We start from the raw sequence: 12,545 nt of genomic DNA on the forward strand, positions 1-12,545 counted from the left end.
GACCCCATGGACTGCAGCCGGGCCGCCCTACCCCTCACCATCTCCTGAAGTTTGCCCAAGTTCATGTCCATTGCAATGATGGTGCCATCCAGCCATCTCATCCTCTGATGCTTTCTTCTATTGCTGCCCTCCATCTTTCCCAGCATCAGGTATTAATAAAAATACTAGTTCTTTGCAAATGTACTGTTCCTCTACCACAAGCAGCCACTATTTTCTGACTAGAAACTGAGGGAGGAAAAGCAGTTCAGTCCCTGGGCCTGGAGGAGGCATCAGTAGGTGAAGGCTGGTGACCCCAGCTGGCACCTGTCTCCAGGCAGCTATTCTTGTGTGGCATTTCCGAGCTAAAAGAAAAAAAACATTGATAGGAAATGACAGGGGTTGTCAGTTTCTCCCTGTCCTTGCTGTTCTTTGATTCCCTTACAACTTCCCTCCCCTTCCCCCATCCTCACTGGTGTCTCCATTTAACCCCTGATGTGCTGTAAACACAGCCACGTGGATGGCTGAGGACTTCCGCAGGGAACATGCTGATGCCAGTACAGGAGCCCTAACATATTGGGGAGGGGGTCAGTCGTGTGAAGAGGAGAGTGCCAAGTGACCCAAGAGATAAAAAACACACGATCCTGTCTGATCCTGTCTGAGTTCTGCGGTTACCAACCTAGCTGAAAAAACAAAAACCATCCGGTGGGAAGTAAATGTTATGATACGATCAGCTGTAGGGTGGCCTCTTGTCAGGATAAAGTCCTTGTATGGAGCCTGGGAGGATGCCAGGAGCAGAAGACTCTGGAAGTAGAGAATTCCTGGAGTCAATGCTGTGGGTGGGGTGGAGCGTTTTCCAGGAAACTGGATCAGGCTCCTGAGCCCTGTTGCCCCTGAAACTGCTTCTGCTGCTGCTGGAAAGTGTTCAGGACACATGTGGCCGTGGGTGTCTAAGGGTGGGGCCAGTGTGTGTGGGGGGTCTCGCTGTGCAGGTTCCTCGCTTCCTGCCTGAGCTGCTGGACAGACCCGGGGGAGAGCTGGGAAAATCTGGGATGGGGGGTAAGAGGAAAGGCGGGAAGGTGAGGAGGAAGGTGAAGGGAGAAGAGAGGATGAGGCAGCGGTTAGGGGACAGTGAGGGGGACCCAGCCTGGAGAGGAGTAAGGCAGAGAGCTGGTGGTAGAGGGTTCGCACCCCGCCCCCACCTCTTCCTTCTGCTTCTCTCCACCTCCCATCTTTGCCCCACACTGCGCATCCCTTGGGGCCAACCCCGCTCCACACACAAAAACCACTTCCTTTGGTGTCCCCACTCCCACCTGTTGCACCCCCAGGAGTCCCTCCCCTTGAGCTTTGTAGGCAGGAGGGGATTGAAGGGAATGCAACTGCTCAGAGGCTCCAGGCTGATTGGAAACTTAAGGAGGGAATGCAGTTCAGCCCCTGGGCCTGGGGCAGGCGTGAGCAGGTGAAGGCTGGTGACCCCAGCTGACACCTGTCCCCAGGCAGCTACTCTTGTGTGGCATTTCCAAGCTAAAAGAAAAAAAGATTGAAAGGAAGTGACACGGGGGTGTCAGTTTCTTTACTGTCCCTGCCCATTTTGGTTCCCTTACAACTTCAGTTAAGGCCCAGGCCAGGAATAAGTCTGTTAATTTATTCCAAAGTCCAGGCCAAGGAAAGGCCAGCCAGAGGGAGTCAGTCGTTATGGCAACCACTCCAACAACAGCCATCACCCACCTTAGCCCCATAGTCCCCATCCATGTTTCTTCTCACAGCCCCCGCAGTCACAGACACAAGCCCCCTCATATTCCACCCTGACTCTCCAGCTCCACACACTCATACACCCCTCATACACTCCATGCTTCTCACTCATATCCTTCCACCCTTGTGCACACCAGCCCTCGAGAAATTGTCCGTGCAGGTCTCCGCACACCCTCTCCCCACTTTGCACACCCCACCCCCCACCACACACTTTCTTTCACACACAAGTGCCTGCTTGCCTGCCCTCCACACTCTCCACTCTCTGCCAAGACACACCGGGCTCCCCTCCCACAGGGACCCCGGTTTCCTCACACTGTCTGTACACACTGCTTCACACAAAGTTCCACACAGAAGGCTCCCGTCTACGTCCACTGCCATCCAGAAACTTTCCCCTCACAGCCATTTCCCTTCACTGTCTTCCTCCTCTCTGGTCCCCCAGGGGGATCCGCTACTGGGACCTCTGCATATGCATACTGTCCACTCCCCTTCTGTCCCAAGCTCACCTGTCCACAGTCACACACACACACACACACACACACACATCAAACACCCAACTCATTAGCGTTGTAGTTACTCCCCTCACACCCAACACACTCTCCCCAGTGGTCCCTCACTCTCTTCACTTACCTTCCTCATCACACGTAAGTGTCACCACCACACACACTCCTCTCTTCTGCCCTTCTCCTCTCAGGCACAAGCTCCTTTCTATTGTTAGGTAGTTAGAATAGGGAAAAAGAGTCCAAAATGGCGGTGGCTAAAAGACCTGGAAGAGAAAGCCCTCAGGTAAAACAAACAACACTCCTGGCTGGCCCAATTTACATAAGACAGGCCCAGGGAGAGAGAAACACATAAAAAGAGGCGCCAAAGCTCCCCCCCCCTCCGCCGCCGCGTGATGGGGCGATCTTCGCGTCTTTGGATCTACGTGCCCTCATGCCTCGAAGATGGATTTTCCTGCTATTATCTAAATAAATAGAGCTGTAACACTGAGCTGTAACACTGATTCATTTAAGAGCTATAACACGGTCCGTCCTCCGAGAGCTGTGACCCGCCGAGGGCCTTTAATGTCCGTCACTCCAAATTTTTGTTGTGACGAGACAAAGAACCGAGGAGCATACACTCGTGTGACACTATCACACACACACACACACACACACACACACACACACACAGTCATACTCTGATGAGTCCTCGCCCAAGACAGGGGGACCTGCAGCAGTCTCAGAGCCCACACACAGCTCGGGGTAGTTCTGGGAAGAGGCTGGCTGCCAGGACTCTGCCCCCAGGCTGATCCAGGAATTTTAGGTCTCTACCAGTCAATCCTAAACTAAATCAACCCTGAATATTCATTGGAAGGACTGACACTGAAGCTGAAGCTCCAATATTTTGTCCACTTGATGCAAAGAACTGACTCATTGGAAAAGACCCTGACGCTGGGAAAGACTGAGGGTGGGGCAGCAGAGGATGAGATGGCTGGATGGCATCACTGACTCAATGGGCATGAGTTTGAGCAAACTCCAGAAGAAAGCAGAGGACAGGGAAGGCTGGTGTGCTGCAGTCCATGGGGTCACAAAGAGTCAGACATGACTTAGTGACTCAACAACAACCTGGATCCTACCCGAAACAGTGCCTTCTCTTTTTTAATGCTCCAGCCCCATACCTAAAGGAACTCACCAAATACACTCCTACTAGCGTGGAGTCCTGAGATTGCATGAACAGTCATATTCATGTATTAATCAACCTAAAATTAATTTTTGTATATTGTGTCAAATAGAAATTCCTTTCTATTTACATCATTAACCAGTTACCCCTTTCCTATGTACTGATCAGTACATCCTTCACTGGTATTTCTTGCCACACCTACTAGATGTCAAGTGTCTAGACATCCCTGGGTCTATTTCTTTGCTCTTTTCTAAAACTGGTCTCCTGTCTGCATTATGACTCACCAACTACCTTTGGTGTTGGAAATACAGCTCAAGCCGATGCAGACTGGGTTGGAAGTGAAGTCCTTTCATAAAAAATTACCATACCCGACAGCTTAAAACAATCAAAATTTATTCTTTGGCAGCTGTGGAAAATAGAAGTCTGAAATAATTTGTGTCCTTGATATACAGGAGTTTTAATAAAAACTTGTGATTCTCATCAGAAAAGAAAATGTACAGCATCTTCATAATTGAATTAACTGATTTTATTCTGGAAGGAGAAAACTTCCAGTTTGTCTAGATATAGTGAAAACTGCGATATTAATTTATTGTTGAAATGTGACACCCCTACAGTTGAGTGCACAAATCTCAATAAATGGTCAGTCAGTCAGTTCAGTCACTCAGTCATGTCCAACTCTGTGACCCCATGGACCGCAGCACTCCAGGCCTCCCTGTCCATCACCAACTCCCATAGTTTACTCAAACTCATGTCCATTGAGTTAGTGATGCCATCCAACCATCTCATCCTCTGTCATCCCCTTCTCCTCCTGCCCTTAATCTTTCCCAGCATCAGGGGCTTTTCCAATGAGTCAGCTCTTTGCATCAGGTGGCCAAAGTATTGGAGTTTCAGCCTCAGTATCAGTCCTTCCAGTGAACATCCAGGACTGATATCCTTTAGGGTGGACTGGTTGGATCTCCTTGCAGTCCAAGGGACTCTCAAGAGTCTTCTCCAACATCACAGTTCAGAAGCATCAATTCTGCAGTGCTCAGCTTTCTTCACAGTCCAACTCTCACATCCATACATGACCACTGGAAAAACCATAGCCTTGACTAGACGGACCTTTGTTGGCAAAGTAACGTCTCTGCTTTTTAATATGCTGTCTAGGTTGGTCATAACTTTTCTTCCAAGGAGTAAGTGTCTTTTTATTTTATGGCTGCAGTCATCATCTGCAGTGATTTTGGAGCCCCCCAAAATAAAGTCTGCTACTGTTTCCACTGTTTCTCCATCTATTTGCCATGAAATGATGGGACCACTTGCTGTGATCTTAGTTTTCTGAATGTTGAGCTTTAAGCCAACATTTTCACCCTCCTCTTTCACTTTCATCAAGAGGCTCTTCAGTTCTTCTTCACTTTCTTCCTTAAGGGTGGTGTCATCTGCATATCTGAGGTTATTGATATTTCTCCCAGCAATCTTGGGTGAGCCGTGTCTGCTTGGCGCTGGAGCAGCTGTGAATAGGTACCCCACATCCAAGGTCAGGAGCATTGGCTTCGTTTTGCTGGACCGGCCATGTGGAGATACCCCATGTCCAAGGTCAGAGAAACCCCAGTAAGACAGTAGGCATTGGAGCAGCTGTGAGAAGATAGCCCTGTTCATCACCAACTCCCGGACCATCTCATCCTCTGTCCTTATTAAGGAATGTAGAAAAAAAGTTTGTCCTTTCCTCCTCCTTGAGAATTCCAGACCCCTTTCTCCTCCTCGGGGTCCCTGGAATTCTTTTAAACCTGCCTAGGAATTGACTCAGCTTGCAGACGGACATCTCATCCCCATGTCTTCATGTAACATACCATGTAACATACCAGGTAACATGTATGTTACATACCAGGTCTGTTCCATTTTCTTATAAGGATACCAATCAGATTGGATTAGGGGTAGACCCTAATGGCCTCATTTTAACCTTATTATTTCTATAAAGGCCTTGTCATTAAATATGGTCATATTCTGAGGTCCTGGGGGTTTAGGGTTTTAACACATGAATTCAGGGGAATACAATTCTGGCCATAAAAGCATGAAGTAACTGTGCATAAAAGTGAGAACACATGAACACATGAAGTATATCTCATTAAACCACATATATTTATTCCTAACTCATATTCCTCTTAATGGAATTCAAAAGTGCCAACAAACACTCCAATTCCACCTAAAATGGAAGGAACTGATAGAAAAGCATCAGGTAAAGCTGATACCCTTAACTGATTAGGAGCAAATATCTTATTTAGCAAATTGTTCAAAATGACTAAGTCAATACATGGGAAGGGCCCATCAACAGCCATGGAAAGTCAGGAATTCTCTAGCTTCTTGGTAAACACAACTCCGAGTAGAGGAGAATATACTAGACTGGCAGCCAGACTGTCAGTAAGGATCAGTTTCTTCATCCAAGGGCTCATCTAACATTTCCACCTTCTCATGGTCAATGGAAGAAACATCAGATGATGGTACGAAGAGCTGTTAGAACATTAGGTAAACTGTTGAACTGAATCATGGTATTGTCAGAAAAGAAACATTTTTTTTTTCATCGAAGAACTGGGGAAACCCTGGGTGTGATCTCAACAAGACAACACTCCACCCCAGACTTTTGAAGTTTAGACCCCGCCTCTCCCCTCCCTGCCACAGAATTAGATACTTGGTTTCCCTCTGCTCACTGCACTATCTTAGTGCCTACACAGCCTCTTCTACCCCCAAAACAGAGTAATTTCAGACCTACTGGGAAGTGTGGGGGCCCAAGACTAAGAAAGAGCATCCTCCTAGGTACCAATAGAGAGGGGTTTGGGTGAGACCCGTGGCTCACTTCTCTGATGTCCTGACCAGAACAAACCTGTCCAGGAACCAGAGGCCAGCCTGATTCTCACTTTCCGTGGTCCCTGATTTCTTCATACATTTCTTGACGATGATGACAATTAGACAGATGAAGATGATGAAGATGAAGATCAATGGGAGGATGCATTTATTTAACGGGATAGATGCAGGCTGGTGGTTGTTCGGGGCCTTTGTGAGTGGTTCTAAAACAAACAAAAAGGCACAAGCCTTGTCACATCTAAGAGTCCACCTTCCTCAGCATCTACTGTCCCCAGACAGCACCTGTCCACCTACATAGATGCTGGCTTGTTACGTGAAGCCATTGGGGCAGAAAGATGAATGGAGTTGGGCTCTGTCCTCATAACAGAGCTCCTATTTCTACTGAGGGAGAGAGCAAATGTTTATTTGACAATCTTGCAGGTGGACACGTTTACTGTGGGGAGTCCTTTCTAGGGAGGACACAGCTGGGGAGGTGCTTAATTTGGTCTGGGGAGGGGTGAGGGCTTCTCTAAGTGACATTTGAGCTGGTTAAAGGATCAGGACAACAGGAAGGAGAGAAGGTCTGGAAACACAATATGTATATAAATCTGGGGACCATTTAGCAGGGCTGCGGAACTGGGTCATTCGTTAATGAGGAAGGGGGCTCCTGTGCTAAGGGAGGTGGGCTTGCAAAGGAGGATGTTGGGAAATCCTATGCAATGCCCATCACTGACTCTCTAGACAAGAAGTCCACCAAAAGATCAGTCACTCCATCCAGCTATCAGATTTTCAATTGCACAAACGTATTTGTTCATATCCACACATGAAGGCACTAGACCTTTGAAGAGAGCTACCACCTCCCCCACCTCCCCCACACCCCACTCAGTTACCTGTGGGCTCTGGGAGCAGCATGTTCTCCCAGTGTTCCAGGAATTCCCTAAGCCAATAACTGCAGTCTCCCACTGAGATCTTCCTGAAATAATCTGACAGTTCCTGGTTGTTCTCCCATTCCTCCTTGACGCCTGTGGCTCCAGGATCGATGACTGTCCAGGTTATGCTCATGGTGTCAAGGAGGAGGGCTGTCCATCCATTGATGCTGAAGAGCAAGGATGCACCAGAGCATTGCTCGGCTTCACGCTGACAACACAGCCTGATCTGCAGGGAGGGAGGACCTGCCCCCCACACAGTGAATCTTTCTGGACTGTCCACAGTCCATCCTCCCCAGTCACTCAAGTGTGTCTGCACATCTAGGGGTCCGTGATCTTCTGACCATGACCTCCCCCTCTTACCCATCAGGCCCAGCGGGTCTCTAAGGCTGGGTCATGTTCAGTCTTTTCACAGGAAGGACCTCCCTGCATGCACTCCGCCCCTACCCCTCTCTTGCTGTCTCCAGCTCCCCACCCCTCCCATACTTACCCCTCATCTCCTTTTTGTCCAGTTTGATGACAGGCAGGACCATCCTGAGCTCTCTTCCTGCTTCTCCCAGCGTCTGGCTCAATTCAGTCCACGCTTTGGTGTCGTTTACCTCCTCCCCCAGGAAACCCAAAGGTCTGACCTGTTGCTGTCACTGTCACACTGGAGGAAAGGCTTTGTGTCCACGGAGCCCTGGACTTGACACCAGGGCTGGCCAGGTCTGGACTGAGATTTGACAGTGAGGTTAAGGCACAGAGAGTGGGCATCTGTGAGAGAAAACCACAGGTGTGTCTAGGAGATTCCCATCCAGGGCCTGGTTGCAGAGGGAGGGGTCTCTATCCCAGACCCCCTCCTCTGCTGCATCCTCAATCCTGCCTCATCTTCAACTGTCTGAGTTTTAATCTCTTGGATGCCACTGTGGATCCTTTGGGTTCAATACTGTTAGCAGGAAGATTTAGTTGACATATTTTTACCATCATGTACCAACTTCTGAGGCAGCAAAAATAGACAATGTCTGCCTTCTAGTGGCTTAAAAATACATCTGTACAAACAGGACTTTCAACAGGAGTGGAAAAAAAGACCACAGAACACAGGCTACATTCAGGAGGGGCCCCTAATCATCAGGAAAGTTTTTACTGCAGAAGGAGGTGGAGTTGGCAGGAGAGGGCAAGCTGCTCCAGGAGCACAGGCCCAGAAACCCTGTCTTGGGCTGGAGTCCCTGCACACTGGGTGTGACCTCCTGGGCAGCCGGTCCAGCTAAACCACACCTGACCATCCTCAGAGCTGGAAGACAGGCCCCCACCAGGGTGGAGCCCCTTCCTTTCCCCTCCTCCCCTGCTCCACTCCCCCTGCCAGAGCCCCAGATCCCAGGACACTCACTGCCCAGAGTCTTCCTGGGTTCTATCAGCTGCAGTATCACCAAAAGATGGCCTGCGGTGTGAGCTAGAGACATTCCTTCCAGCAGTTTTAGAAGAGTAAGGGGCAAATCTTAGCCTGGAGTGTGTCTATATCTCTGCCTCCACCCACCGCCCAAAGTCTTCAGTCAGAGACTGAGGAAGCCCTGTTGAAAAACAATGCAAAGAACAATTATACCAAGGAAGTATCTTGCAAGTATTCAAATGTAATTCCTCAATAAAAACAGCAAAAACACCCACAAAAAAAAAAAAAAAAAAAAACAACAAACCAACCCAGCAGTGACATTAAAAAGCAAAATTCACTTTAAATATCCCACCCTCAAAGAGTCCTTAACTTTTGTGAACAAAATGCTCAGCGTTCTGTTGGCTTCTCCCCTCCTTCCAACAACAGCTCTCCCCACCCCACCCCCGCCTCCCAGCTGCCTCTTTTGCTTCTTTTTCCATCTTCCTCTCAGTCATCCTGCATTTTTTTTCCTACTTCCTTCTCCATCCTAACCTGGCGGACTTTGTCTTCAGTGATCAAGATTCACTCTCACCCAATGCACCCGAGTGTTAATTCGACTGGCCGAGGTGACCATACGTGGTCTACAATGGAAGGCGTGTGTAGAAGAGATGAGTTGCTGTCAAGATTCCACTGACAGTAACAAAAATAGCTTCTTGGCACGCTGCCAACTCAATGGCTAGGCTGCAGGTTACTTTAAGAGTGTTTTTTATTCTCTGCTTCCACAATGAATGTAGCAGAATCATCAGTTCTATTTAATCCCAGTAGGTGGAAAAAGGGTAAAATGTCCTGAGTTCCCTCCTTGATTAGAAAAAGAAAGCTGAAGAATTTATGTTTTTTGCAATAGCAAGGTACTGACTTAAGTATTAGTATTAGGAAATAAAATGACTAAAAGAGACACTCACATAATACTTTCTTCCATTGAAAATACTCTGAAGTTGTTTCTCTGAACACAGAAAGAACCCCAGAGTCCTGTAATAGAAGATGGTATTTTTCTCGCATTATCACCATTAGCAACAATGACATTGCCATACAAAGGAGAGTCTGATTTTTCACAAACTAGAAGAAGACAGAAAGTGTCCTATGTGTGGAGGTTTCTTGTTAAGTAGTTGAACATTTCATTGCAGGGATTCCACCACTTAGCACCAAGAGAAAAAGGTAAAATAGGTTGGAAATAAAAAGAGACTGAGGAGTCTGCTCACCAGACATAACAGGACACATGAGACAACACAGCTACTGCGTCACCATCACAGGAAGGCAGGCTCAGAACTCCTGGCTCTGACTTCTTGGCTCTAAAGTGAACAGAAGGAGGACAATGGTGGCCAAGCAAAGACTGAGTCAAAGCCAGCAGAGCCCCTGTCAGGGGCTTCCTGGGAACACAGTCTCCTGCAGAAAAGAAAGAGATGTTGGTCCAGGAGACGGAGGAAATCCTGTCCCTTTCCTGGGGCTGCCCCTCCCCAGCCCCCCCAGCCCCGCCCTCACTGAGGGGCTCCTATGTCCCCCACCCCCACCCCCACCCCAGGCCCAGCAGCTTCTTGTCCCCTCCTCCTCCCTTCCTGCATCACAGAGTCACCCCAGGCCCTGACACCCCCTGCTCAGGCTCAGGACTGGAGCCAGTGAGGAATCAATCTGCTCCCTTCACTCAGGTCCGGATCCTCCCCGAGGGGGGCCTAAAGGACCAGGGAGCAGGTCCCCGGAGGAGGGGCCTTGCCTCCTGACAGCCCTGGGAGACTGCAGGCAAACCTCCTTCCTTCCCTCCCCTCCAGCCTCTGAGCCAGCAGCACACACAGCTCTCAGGACCAGGGTCCCTGCCCCCCATCTCTTCCTGGTCCCACCCAGCTGGGCGCCTCCAGCCCAGCTCAGGCCCACCATCCCCAGGCACCTCTGCTCAAGGCAGGGCCGCTCAGTGATGGAGGCTCTGGGTCCCCAGGAGGCTGGTGACGGGCAGGCCACAGGCTGAGTCAGAACTGCTGATGCCCCAGGAGCACAGGCCTGGCCTCGCCCCTTCCCACAGTCTCTGCTGTGGGGCTCCTGCCTTGCCTGCTTGGCCCAAGCCACTTCCTGTGAGAACAGGCCTTTGGAGTTGGGTCTGCAAAGGCCTTCCCAGCCCTTCCTCCTGGGATAAGAGCCGGGCCCCTCTCATCTTGGCCCCTGGGTGGGTCCCCTCCCCGCTGACACGTCATGTGGAGCCCCCATTCTGCTCTCAGCTCCGGGAGTCCTGCCCTCGCCCTGAGCGCCTGCTGTTCTCACACCACCCACCCTGGGCCCTGCCAGCCAGCGGTCTGTGCTCAGTCAGGGGACGTGGCTCAACCCTTTCAGCATCAATAGGCCCTCAGCCTAGTGAGGGCCCCTCCCTTTTCACAATGTCACCTGACAATGGGGACCTTTCAGACCTCAGGGCTGAGCTTGTCCGAGTTCTGCTTTCAGGTGATATCCACCTGCTCATTTCCAGGATGAAGAGGTTCAGTGAGGGCAGGGGTCAGCTGGGATTCACCTTCCCCTTCCTCACACCAGGCCCTGTGCCCCTGCCTTACCTCCGAATTCTGCCGTCAGTACCTGGTCCTGGAAAGGACTCAGCCCAGGAAGACAGTTACGATGAAACTGGTGAGGACCACGGGGAGGATGCAGGCTTTGGATTTGATGGCTGTGGCCCTGGGCTGGAATCTAGGGGCGTCCATGGTCCATGATGCTGCAAGGAGAGTAAGAGTGAAGCCTTGTCCAGACCCCAAACTCGGCAGATGCCTCCTCGCCCCCCGACTCAGGTACCCCTACTGTGCAGACAGTTTACACGCATCACATAGAGGCCTCTGTGATAGATCCTCAGGCGAGATGGGGGGAAGGCAGGAGCCCAGTCCTCACGGGGCTCTGACAGCTAATGGGGGGAAAGACTTTAAAAACAAAACAAATAAAAAAGGGAGCTTGCATTTCTCCCCTCCAAAAATATAAGTCTTTCCCCTGGTTCTCAGGAACCATCTGATCCATCTGTGGTCTCCCAGAGTGGGGTGGGGAGAATAGCATTTTTAACACCGAAGCAGTAAAACAAGGAGATCTCTGGTTCTGTCTTTACATGGAAATGAATTTGTAACTGAGCTGGATTTAATTGGGTTAAGGGAAAGTGAGCACTATATAAATAAACTCTTAGAATTATCAATAAAGCTCACCAGAACACACTTCTGACACCAGGAAGGACCCTGAGTCTGACTAATTGGCCAGATATGACCCAGAAACTAACTCCATCACCAAAGAACCTGAAACTATAAGCCATGTGTCAGAGCAGTTCTCCTGGGTTCCCCGACCCTGATGCTCTCCGCCCTGTAGCCCCTTCCCCAAAAAGCCTCTTCCTTGTCAGCATGTGTGTCTCCAGAACAATTCATTTCCCAGTGTTAGACAAAAGCCCACTCTCAGACCCTGCAAGGAGTCCCTCTTTCTGTAACAGATGGCGACTCTGGTGGGATTTCCACACTGCGACTGATGCCCTGACCATTCAGGTACTTAGGGACAAGTTTGTCGGCTGACTGACCTGACCCAGTGGCCGGAACAAGGATTTTCTTTTGTCCCTTGTCTCCTCCCAACTCAGATGACTGGCCTGGGTGCCCGATCTGATAAGGAACAGAGTGAGGAGCTAGAGCCTTCAGTTCAGTCGCTCAGTCGTGTCCGACTCTGCGACCCCATGGACTGCAAGCCCATCACCAACTCCTGGAGTTTACTCAAACTCATGTCCATCGAGTTGGTGATGCCTACCAACCATCTCATCCTCTGTCGTCCCCTTCTCCTACCGCCTTCAATCTTTCTCAGCATCAGGGTCTTTTCCAGTGAGTCAGTTCTTCGCATCAGGTGACCAAAGTATTGGAGTTTCAGCTTCGGCAACAAGAACTCGGCGGTCTCCTATCACCAGCGGAAGTCGGGCACCGCGTAGGCAAGTGGGCAGGCGAGTACACAGGGAAACCTGGCGAGAAAGCGAGCCAGCTGGCAACAGAGCCCCGCCCAGGCCCCGGCGCGCGCCTTCCTAGTGGTTA

At 50.1% G+C, this 12,545-nt stretch overlaps 1 protein-coding gene and 1 long non-coding RNA gene across 6 annotated transcripts in view; both read right to left on the reverse strand.

Moving 5' to 3' along the window:
• The window catches only part of LOC122684460 (UL16-binding protein 1-like), a 260,152-nt gene that overhangs the window by 123,077 nt on the left and 124,530 nt on the right, over positions 1-12,545 (reverse strand). The gene's annotated exons all lie outside the window — the stretch shown is intronic.
• On the reverse strand, positions 7,662-12,463 carry LOC122684490. 5 transcript variants are annotated; one of them, XR_006338053.1, is made up of 7 exons: positions 12,306-12,463; positions 12,050-12,128; positions 11,064-11,218; positions 9,732-9,821; positions 9,025-9,501; positions 8,494-8,674; positions 7,662-7,880 (listed from the first exon to the last, which is right to left on the reverse strand). It is a non-coding gene; the product is annotated as an uncharacterized LOC122684490 (long non-coding RNA). The 5 variants fall into 5 exon arrangements; XR_006338054.1 differs by lacking the exon at positions 8,494-8,674 and having other exon boundaries at positions 9,435-9,501; XR_006338052.1 differs by having other exon boundaries at positions 8,494-9,501.

The sequence above is a fragment of the Cervus elaphus genome, chromosome 26 (genome assembly GCF_910594005.1).
Source record: "Cervus elaphus chromosome 26, mCerEla1.1, whole genome shotgun sequence".
Classification (NCBI taxonomy): Eukaryota; Metazoa; Chordata; class Mammalia; order Artiodactyla; family Cervidae; genus Cervus; species Cervus elaphus.